We start from the raw sequence: 11,107 nt of genomic DNA on the forward strand, positions 1-11,107 counted from the left end.
GCTGCCACCATCTTTCTCTGTCTACACTCTCCCATAGGGCTTGAATAATGATCAGTGGCAGAGAATACTCCACCATAGAGTCCTTACAGAACAGGTGCTGTTCTTAGTTTAGATCAGAGCACAGCAGGTCAGGCAGTATCCGAGGAGCAGGAAAATCGACATTTCGGGCAAAAGACCTTTATCAGGAATGGAGGCAGGGAGCCTCCAGGGTGGAGAGATGAATTGGGAGTGGGGGGCAGTGGGGGAAGGGGGGGTGGCTGGTGGTGGGTCTGGGGAGAAGGTAGCAAAGAGGACAGTAGGTGAATGGGGTGGGGATGGAGGTAATAGGTCAGAGAGGAGGTTGGGGGAAGGTAGCAAAGAGTATAATAGGTGAATGGGGGTGGGGATGCAGGTGATAGTCAGAGAGGAGGGTGAAGCGGATAGTTGGGAAGGGAGATTGGCAGGTAGGACAGGTCAGGAGAAAAGTGCTGAGCTGGAAGGTTGGAACTGGGGTAAGGTGGGAGGAGGGGAAATGAGGAAACTGGTGAAGTCCACATTGATGCCCTGAGGTTGAAGTGTTCCAAGGCGGAAGATGAGGCGTTCTTCCTCCAGGCATCGGGTGGTGAGGGAGCGGTGGTGGAGGAGGCCCAGGACCTGCATGACCTCGGCAGAGTGGGAGGGGGAGTTGAAATATTGGGAAACAGTGCGGTGTGGTGGAGGTGTCCCGGAGATGTTCCCTGAAGTGCTCTGCTTCTTAGTTAACACGGATTTTCATCACACAGTAGCAATAAGTACATTGACATTTCCAGTTACATATAACAAGGAAGACTCTTGGGCTGTAAGGAATTCATCTGCTCACTACAAAGGCTGAAGTAGAACTCACTGACTCCTCCCACAGTCTCTGTGTGACATCAGCAGAAGCAAGAGAGTTTACTCTAACATGAACACCAATTCGCTTCAGAACCATTACCTTATACAACAATTCACACATTCATTCATAAATGCTGAACATAAAACCTTTTGACATGTACTTTTGAAAAGACCTATTTGCAAGATATATTTTTACCACATTAGTCACTTGTAGCTAAGGCAATAAGACTCTGCAAACCATACAGTTTGGATGAGGTATGATGATGCACAATCGTGATTACAACTGCCAGTGCAGTCAATCAATTACCTTGGCAGCTTGTTGTTGCCTCTGAATTTATTCTGCACTTGCATGAAAATTCTTCTGACTTTAGACACAGCGCGATGGGAAGTCCACAGGCCATAGGTGTGTAATTAAAGTGACCTGAATATATTTTGCTGGCAAGCCAGCAGTTCTTCATCAGTAAGCACAGGTACTGAGCAGCAATTAAATATACAAGTAACAACCATAATCTATCCTGTTTCTATTTCATGCAGCTATTTCAATAGTGACAGGCACTTTTATCGGAATTATTTTTATTGTGCAAATGTTTAACTGCTGCTCAACAGCCCCAATGTTAATTGTTTTCTTTTACTGCTTTACTAAGCAGCATGCCATTCATTTCCATGGCGGACTCGAGCATTATTTAGAGCAGAAGCATTGGTCACAGAAATCAGGCTTGAATCAAAATAATCTGATTGGACGCTTCTTATTTTTGAAATGATAGTCTTAACAGAAAACAAATAAAGTAGCAATTTCTACCAAGTTTCAGATTAAAGGTAAAATTGTTTCTTTTAACTGAGACAGTGTTTCATTAAGAAAATTATCATCCCGTGGTGATTTCTTTCTCTTACTTCAATATTAGCTTCATTAATCATAGAAAAAAGCAAACAATAGAGAATTAAACAAATAGTTTTTGACAGCTTGCTATCTCTAGGACCATGCAAAAACTAGTAGACTCCTTTTTGATGGTAATGTAATTTTCTCTGTACAGTCCTCCTTCGAGTTCATATCACCCTATGATTTATCTTTAGCACATTGGTTCATGTCTCTGTCTTACTAAAAGTTATCTGTTTTTATCTTACCTAAAAGCTTTGTTATCAAAATTTAAAGGTGTAGAAATGCATCTTGGCCTTGACCACAATACATGGGATATCTGATATACACAGCATCTGATTGCAGGCTATAGAACTTAATATCAACTCATTGCTTTAATAGGCAGGCTGAAAGAATATCATGCATTTTCACCACAAAGTTAGACTAATTTCTATTTCACAAGTTTAATGTTACAAATAAATTATCTTAGGACAACAACAACTTGGATTTATATAGGATCTTTAAGATAAAAAAAACCTCAACTTGCTTACAACAATATTGTCAAACAAAATTTGACACTTACTCATATAATGAGATATCAAGTCAAGGTTTAAGATACATTTAAAGGAAGGCAGAAAGCAAGAGGTGTTTAAGTCGGAAAATCCAGCATTTAGGGCCTGAATAAATGAAGACACAGTCATTAATGTGGGAACAATTAGTATCAAGGAGATCTGACTGGGCAGAATTGGAGGAGTTTCAGGTATCTTAAGGAGATCTGGGAGGGGTAAGGCCATGAGGGTTTAAGAAATTATTTCAGACAGTAGTTCTAATTCATAGCAAAAACGGAATTACTTCTGGATATACTCCCATATAGTCTGGATAAATTCAATGTCAAATCTAAAAAGCATCTTTTTCCTTGCAATCTATTATCTGAGTGTGTCATTCTAATATTCTCCAGTATCTCCTAAAAGCAATAACAAAACAATTCTACATTCCTGAATAAAATGGCAATTATTTATTTGTGGATAGCTCAGTGTCAATCTCTACTTTGCTCTTAAGTATCTCATTTCAGCTTAGAGATGGTGTTAGGTTAAAACAGTGCAATTATTGGTTAAGAAAGTGAGTGAAAGTGAGACACAAATCAACCGTAAACTAATTGAATGATTGAATTGTCTTGAGTGGAAAATTCTACAAACACACCGACTCCCACAGCTACCTGGAGTACACCTCCTCCCACCCTGTCACCTGCAAAAATGCTATCCTGTATTCCCAATTCCTCCGTCTCTGCCGTATCTGCTCCCGGGAGGACTAGTTCCACCACAGAATACATCAGATGGCCTTCTTCTTTAAAGACCGCAATTTCCCCTCCCACATGGTTGATGATGCCCTCCAGTGCATCTCATCCATGTCATGCACCTCCGCCCTCGAACCCCACCCCTCCAACCGCAACAAGTACAGAACTCCCCGGTCCTCACCTTCCACCCCACCAACCTCCGTATCCATCCCATCATCCTCGGTGATTTTTGCCACCTACAAATGGACACCACCATCAGAGATATATTTCCCTCCCCACCCCTATCTGCTTTCCATAAAGAATGTTCCCTCTGTGACTACCTGGTCAGGTACATGCCCCCCAACAACCCTCCTGGCATGTTCCCCTGCCACCGCAGGAATTGTAAAACCTGCACCCATACCTCCTCCCTCACCGCAACAGGCGCCTTCCATATCCATCAAAGTTTCACCTGCACTTCCACACATGTCATTTACTATATCAGTTGCTCCCGATACAGTCTCCTCTACATTGGGGAGACCGAAAACCTCCTCGCAGAGCGCTTTGAGAACATTTCCAGGACACCCGCACCAATCAACTCCACCCCCCGTGGCCGAACATTTCAACTCTCCCTCCCACTCTGCCGAGGACATGCAGGTCCTGGGCGTCCTCCATTGCCATTCCCATACCACCCGACGTCTGGAGGAAGAACCACCTCATCTTCCACCTTAGGACCCTTCAACCCCATGGCATCAATGTGGACTTCACCAGCTTCGTCATTTCACCTCCCTCCACCTTACCCCAGTTCCAACCTTCCAGTTCAGCAGCATCCTTATGGCCTGTCCCATCTGTCAATCTTGCTTTCCACCTATCAGATCCACCTTCCTCTCCGACCTATCACTTTTACCCCCACCTCCATCTACCTATTGCACTCTCATCTACCTTTCCCCCCCCAGCTCCACCTCCCCCTCTCCATTTATCTCTCCATCCTCGAGGCTCCCAGCATCATTCCTGATGAAGGGCTTTTGTCCGAAATGTGGATTTTCCTTCTCCATGCATACTGCCTGACCTGCTGTGCTTTTCCAGCACCACTCTAATCTTGACTCTAATCGCCAGCATCTGCAGTACTCACTTTCGCCTTGAGTAGAAAATTGTCCAACTGCCAGATTTTTTCTCTCCACTCGGATGTCAGAAATAGTCCTCCCCTTTACAATAACCCCTGGGCAGGCTTTTTGAAAATTTACTCAGTCATCAAGTTCCTATAGGACATCCTCCTCTGTAAAAGGAAAGTACTGGAGAAACATTGGAAACAAAAGCTGATGTTTTCCCTCAGTTTGATGGCCCACAGCTAAAACTAAAAGAATTGATTGCATGGGTAATGAATACGTTGATTTGATCTTACATAGCAAAATCAAAACATAGAAAATAGGAGCAGGAGTATGCCATTTGGCTCTTCAAGTCTGCTACATTTTTCAATATGATCATGACTGATCATCCAACTCAATACCTTGTTCCTACTTTATCCCCATATGCTTTGATCCCTTCAGATCTAAGAACTATATCTGTCTTCTTCTTGAAAACATTCAATATTTTGGCCACAACCATTTTCTGTGACAAGGATTTCCACAGGGTCATCACTGTCTTGGTGAAGAAATGTCTTCTCACCTCCTTCTTCTAGAATTCTTGAGAAGCCAGAATAACCTTGTGGATTAAAAAGTTGCAAATCTAATCAGGCTGTTCAAAAATGGATTAAGAAAGAAAGCAAAGGGTTACAGGGTACTATTGAATATAGAAGTTGGTTTAACTTAGAAACATGTTCTCTGACTTTTTGAACACAGTACATGGTAACATATGCATTGTTTAATGATGAAATTGGGAAAGAGTGAAGAATTGGTGAAAGGATATAAAGATTTTTTAAAGGAGATTGTGAAATGTATGGGTTGGATCATTCATTGAACATTTGTTTAATCCCTTCCTCTATCCTTACCTTTTCCCTCACCTTGCTGGGCTTTGCATGCAAATTGATTAATTGGAAACATGGGTGATTTAGTGATGATGGATATAAATTGAAAAATACCATGAAGGATTTGATCGTGAGAAAAAAAATTCAGTTGTGTGTAATAATGCTAATGAATATAGGGAAACAGACTTTAGTTTCCACCTGGATAGGAAGTTGGGAGGCTGATCTTTAGAGAAGTTTAGATTAGAGTGGTGCTGGAAAAGCACAGCAGGTCAGGCAGCATCCGAGGAGCAGGAAAATCGATGTTTTGGGCAAAAGCCCTTCATCAGGTTCTGATCTTTAGAGGAGGGTAGTGATCTGCATTTGTGTTCGTCTGGTGAAGCTGAATGAGTCTTTATGGAAGACTGACTAATTCCTGCTTCGTCCTTTACTAGATCGATATTTACCAGATTAAAATTGCCTTTGATGACTTTTCATAGTTGCTCTTCAATGAATTGCATTCAATTACCTTGATTTTCCCACACTTTCTCATTCGTGATCCACCTGAGATATCACAAGAAACTTCTGGAAATATTTCCTACCTTCTAAATCATGCTAGCCTCATTGAATTGACCAAATTGTTTCCTTATTTACCAAACACATGTTAAAACAAAACCGTGCATTTAAATGGCATCTTGCACTACCTTCGATCATGGAGTTAGTTCAGAACTGTCATAGGATATATCGTTTCTTGTTCTGTGTTCTTATATTATCCTTTCTTCTTTATCTCTTTTTAGTGAAAATTCATTTTGGACAGTGGCACAAAATGAATGGTATCTGACTGGCTGACAATTATACAGAATGCCTGACATGATCCTTGACAATAATACATAAGGGATGTTTATAATGAACAAATAATACAGCACCACTCATTTTGTACCACTCACCAAGAGAAATCTCTCCCACTCATACTTATAATGAGTGTCTCTCTTACTCTGTCTAAACCAAAGATGTTAGATAAAGAACTTTCTGAATAGAACAGAGGTGATAAGAATGAGACCAGGTAATTGGATAGAATTTCAGCAGCACTTGGAATTAGAAATGAAGGTAGATAACCATTAAAATAATGTGAACCCCATTGTTCAGCCTCCCAGTTCATGCATTTATGGAATCCCTTATGAGAGTTTTTACAGCATTCGCCCCCACCATGTGGGGATTGTGTGAAAATGGCCTGCTGTCCTTTTTGGTCAGTGGTTTGTGCCCTCTGAGGTTCAGCATATTCATTAATCTGTACAGTGGCCATTTCAATCATCAGAAGAGTTGCAATTTTGATGCTGCTTTCAAAGGGGATACAGTTTACCTTCAATCTGTCTCCCACTGAACTTTCAAATCCTACAGATATAGACATGGCAGCTTGGAGTGGTTTAGCTCCTGCTAATGGGAAGATGCATGGTTGGTCAATTTTGCTCAATCATTACATTATATAGATGACACCTTGTGGTGGAGGTTTGTGGAGAAGTCTTTATCCATTCAGTGCTGAGCTTCACATGAAGGTTGCCATTATTCATGAAGGTCACCATTCTTGAAATGGATGTGCTATATGATCACATGTCAGACTGAGATGCCACTTGTGACATTGATGGGCACCTCCATTGCTTACATAAAAGACTATATGTCTTCTGGGACTGCTGACAGGTATTTATTGATCTCAGGTTCATCATTTACATGAAATTGTGCATCACTGAGCCTCCCCTCACTGCTTTGAGACTTGGCCATAATTTCCGCTTCCTCTGTTAACTTTTTAAAAATCAGATTGCAGTTCCCTGTTCAATATGCAGAACAAAGCCTAATAATATGTAACTGTGCTGGTGGGCAATATATACTGGAATAAAGTGAAACAATGGTTAATGTTTAATGGAGGTGAAATGGGGGTCTCACCCACTGGCTTGAGAGTCAATGAGAACCCCATCTTGTTTCTTTGAGGCAAGGCTCATTACCCTCATGCACTTTACTGGGTAGTGGTGGGATTTCTCTCAGGGGGGTGGAGTGGGTAAGTTCTGCACAGAGAGATCCGCTGACTAATTAAAGGTTACATAAGTACCAAAGGCCACACAAAGCCCAGGGAATGTTGATGCAACCATGGTTTGACTCATTCTCCTTTGCTTCCACATCTACCCTGCTCTCAGTAACAGGTCGCTATTGACCCCCATGACCTCCTTTTTTGTCGGTGTCAAAGTGCGATGAAAGGCACTCCAGCTCCAGCTTATTGATAACCATAAGCCTTGTAAGAACACTTCTCCCTCAAGCAAAGACATATACAATAACACTCTTGTGCCATGATCCATTTGTGCTCATCACTGAGGGATTGCAACTATGAAACTGAGATGGCACAATCAGGTGTTTATTGACCATGACTTTCAATGGACTCAGATGGGTGTGAGTTGGATGCCTCAATGTGTACATGGGTGCTTCACATTTTGTGGGCAATTTAATTCATACTGGGTTTCCAATTTCCAAATTGAAATGCCACTTACGTCTCTGATCAACAGCAGGTCATTAAATCTCTACTTTCACTAGATCCAGGTGCTAGCAACCATCCCACAGTGGCTCAGAATCTCTTCCATCTTGAGCCATGTCTTCATTGCTAGCTTAATACCTTCCTGTTCCCATTTGCTGCAAAAAGATGATCTCTCCTTTGCCTTTCTACGGTCAAGAACATTTCCTAGGTAGCGTCCTTTCTAGCCATCATTGCCAGCCTTCCTGAACATCATATACATGTCTTTAACAATGGGAGCTGTGGGCACGATTACCTGACCACTAGTCTTAGTCTGTTTCCCTGTCTGCCACTTGGCTGTATCTCATAGAATTGGTCAGGATGTTCCGCTGCCTACTCAGATATTTGTCAACCACCCAAATGTGCTACCAACATACACAATATTATCAGCTCAATAGATAAAGTTCAGGAAATTAAGGTCAGAGAGGCACAAAAGCTGTGGTATAAGGACTGGAGTTTGTTTCATCGCTACTTCTTGACTTTGGCTGACAGTGTAAAATAGCTGATAGCAAATCAACAAGGAAGCAAAAACAGAATGCAATCAGAAGATAATTTTTTTTTCTGAGGAGTCTTTTGAGATTTTTTTAAGGGCTAATTTTTGATTTTTAGGGTTAGATTTCAGACCTTCTTTTTAATTTTCATGAGCTCATTTCATTTGGTAATTTGGTTACACAGTCACAATATCCTCTGAATTTGTGTTGTCATTATGGATATTTGGATTTGATTAACAGCTGAATGAGAATAATTCATTAATATCCTCAATAGTTATCAACCCTCATTCAGCCAAATGCCACAACTAACATGGAAAGTATTAATTTCCTAATCAGCATGGAATATAAATTTGCAAAAGACAGTAGACATAAGTTAACAAGAAAAGTTTTCACAAAATATCTTTTACAAATTTCTTCACACAAAATACCGTTACTCATAAGCCTAACTGTAGCACACATCAGAGAAAACTAACTTTCGGAGGAATGACTCTACAGAGATTCTGTCCTTTATATTTAATGGTGCAACTTTTCCCCGATTGATTACTTCCATGATTGTGTTTTTTTTTGGATGGTTTTGATGATTTTGTTGGTAAGTATGTGTTTTGGAAGAGGCAATGGCCTCATTGTTTTATCACTAGACTTCTAATCATGAAACTCAGCTAATGTTCTAAGGATGTTGTATTCGAAACTTGCCATGGCAGATGGTGAGATAAAAAAAGTCTTGAATTAAGAGCTCACTGATGAACATAAATTGTCATAAAACCCATCTAGCTCATTCATGTCCTTCAGGGAAGGAAATCTGCCATCCTCACCTGGTCTAGCCTATGTAAGACTCCAGACCCACAGCAATGTGGTTGACTCAAATGCTCTCTGAAATGTCATAAAACGTTTTTCAGGGGTAGCTAGGGATGGGCAATAAATGCTGGCCAGTCAGTCATTCTCAAATCCCATGACTAAATAACAAATCATTTGAATCTTGACAGAAATATAACAGGAGATGCCAAGTTAGGAATTTGCAGTTACATGTGCTTTCAAAAAGTCACAAAGTTGTTTTATGCAATAATTTTGTACATACCTTTGAAATCTGAGACAATGATGAGGATACTATGAATGGCAAAATAAAATATAATAGTGAGATACACTACTGTGTAATCATTTAAACATTAAATGAACAAACTATTAAAGGTGATGCTCAGAAAAATGTGTTTTTGATGTGGCTGTGACTTACTATTGATGCAGCTTTTTTGCATTACAATAAATCCAAGTGACAAAATGACAAATTCACTGGCCAAAGAACACTATGTGAGCAGAGCTAATAATGATTTTGAATGGAAAGTCTGAAGTAAAGTGGATCTGAAAGCAATCTAGGCCTAGAGACATGGATGTCAAATGTTATACCAAAGACAGATTGGCAACATTCAAGCACTGATGCAAGGGTAGCAAAAAGTCTAGGGATTTTGACAGAGCAGAGCCGTGGGCAGCTCGTTACTCTGGAGTGAGTGGACGTGGTGTGACAGAGGTTGGATTGCAGAGTGCAACTTTTCAAGAATAAATGCTACTGAAGGCAAATCTGAACAATTTTATTTTTAGATTTGTACCAATAATACCGGGATTCTTTCCTGAGTCAAAAAGTTCTGGGTTCAGCCCTTCCCCTGAACATAAGCATACAATTCAGGTTGGCACATCAGTAAAGTACTGAAAAAATGCTGTTTTCATGGAATTGTTACCTTTGACTGAGATATTAAACTGAGGTCAAGTTTATACCTTCATTACTGTTTCTATTGCAGTCTGTGAAAAGCAGGGATTTTTCTTTGCACAAGATCGATTTTAAAAAAGTTAAAAAATAAAGAGTATTTATTTCTTCTTGCTGACATTAAATGGTTGCCATGCTGACATATTAATGGCCATAGTGTTTAATGAACTGTCCTTGAATTATTTTGTTTCCAATAAAGCATTCTGAAAATTCAAGCCTGTTTCTTAATGACTGATCATTCTTCAATATCAGTTTGTGACATCCACTGGCACCCGCATGCTTGATAAACCTTTGAGGAATTTTTCTTTGGATGTGCACACACCATGATTGGAGACAACAAGTCTGTGAAGACTGTGATGAGTGAGGAGTGACTTCATTCTGAACATAGCACTGAGAGATGAACATCAAGTAGAAACAGCTACTTGGACTTCAGGAAAGAACACAAGCAAAATGGTACAAAATTAAATCATATCAAAATAAAACTTAAAAAAACAAACTAAAGTTAAGGTACTAGTCATTTTTATTGTAAGGGAAATAAATCATTTTCAGAGTTACAGGATGGCAACTCAGCCGGAACAAATAGAGTGTATATCCAGTGATTTGTGTGAAATTGTGGATATAAGCATGTTTTCCAGATAGATCTGCAGGAAGTGTCCCCAGTTACATTAGCTTAAGCTTTGGATTTTGAAACTTGAGCAGTCATTGGAATCACTGTTGTGTATCAGCGAGGCAGAGGAGTCCATAGACAACATGTAAAGGGAGGTGACCACACTTGATTAGAAATGTGCAGGCAGATAACAATTAGACAATCTAGGAAAACCAGGCAAGTAATGCAAATGTTCTCTGAGTTTAATGTGCTTGTTAGTCATCTTGGAATTCCACTTTGGAAATAGTAAAGGTGGTGGATGCTTACAGGAGTATAACCAGTGGCACCATGGGTGTCTCAACTGTACTGGGGTGGGGAAAGAAGAATGGAAGGGCATTACTGACAAGGGCATCAAACAGATGTTTTTATCATATTACATGTGACTCCAGAATAGTATGTCACCTTTCTGGTGGATGTTGTGGAGCAATGGCAAGACATTCTTTAATGGGAATGGGTTCAACCTTAAGTCACAGTCCACACTGGCACAAACAAAAGACTTGGACGTCAAATGAGGTTTTGAAAGCATATTCGAGGGAGTTAGAAAGATTTAAAAAGCAGACCTAAAGAGCTGTAATCTCAGCATTATTCCCAGTTCTACATGCTAGTGAGCATAATAGGGAGGATTGATTGATTGAATGTGTGGCTGGAGAATTGGTGTCGGAGGGAAGCCAACAGATTACTGATAGGACTAGTTCTGGAGCTGGTTAAACCTGTATAAATTGGAGGAGATAATTTTTAACAGGGATAGTACT

Source organism: Chiloscyllium punctatum, chromosome 20 (assembly GCF_047496795.1).
Source record: "Chiloscyllium punctatum isolate Juve2018m chromosome 20, sChiPun1.3, whole genome shotgun sequence".
NCBI classification, from domain to species: Eukaryota; Metazoa; Chordata; class Chondrichthyes; order Orectolobiformes; family Hemiscylliidae; genus Chiloscyllium; species Chiloscyllium punctatum.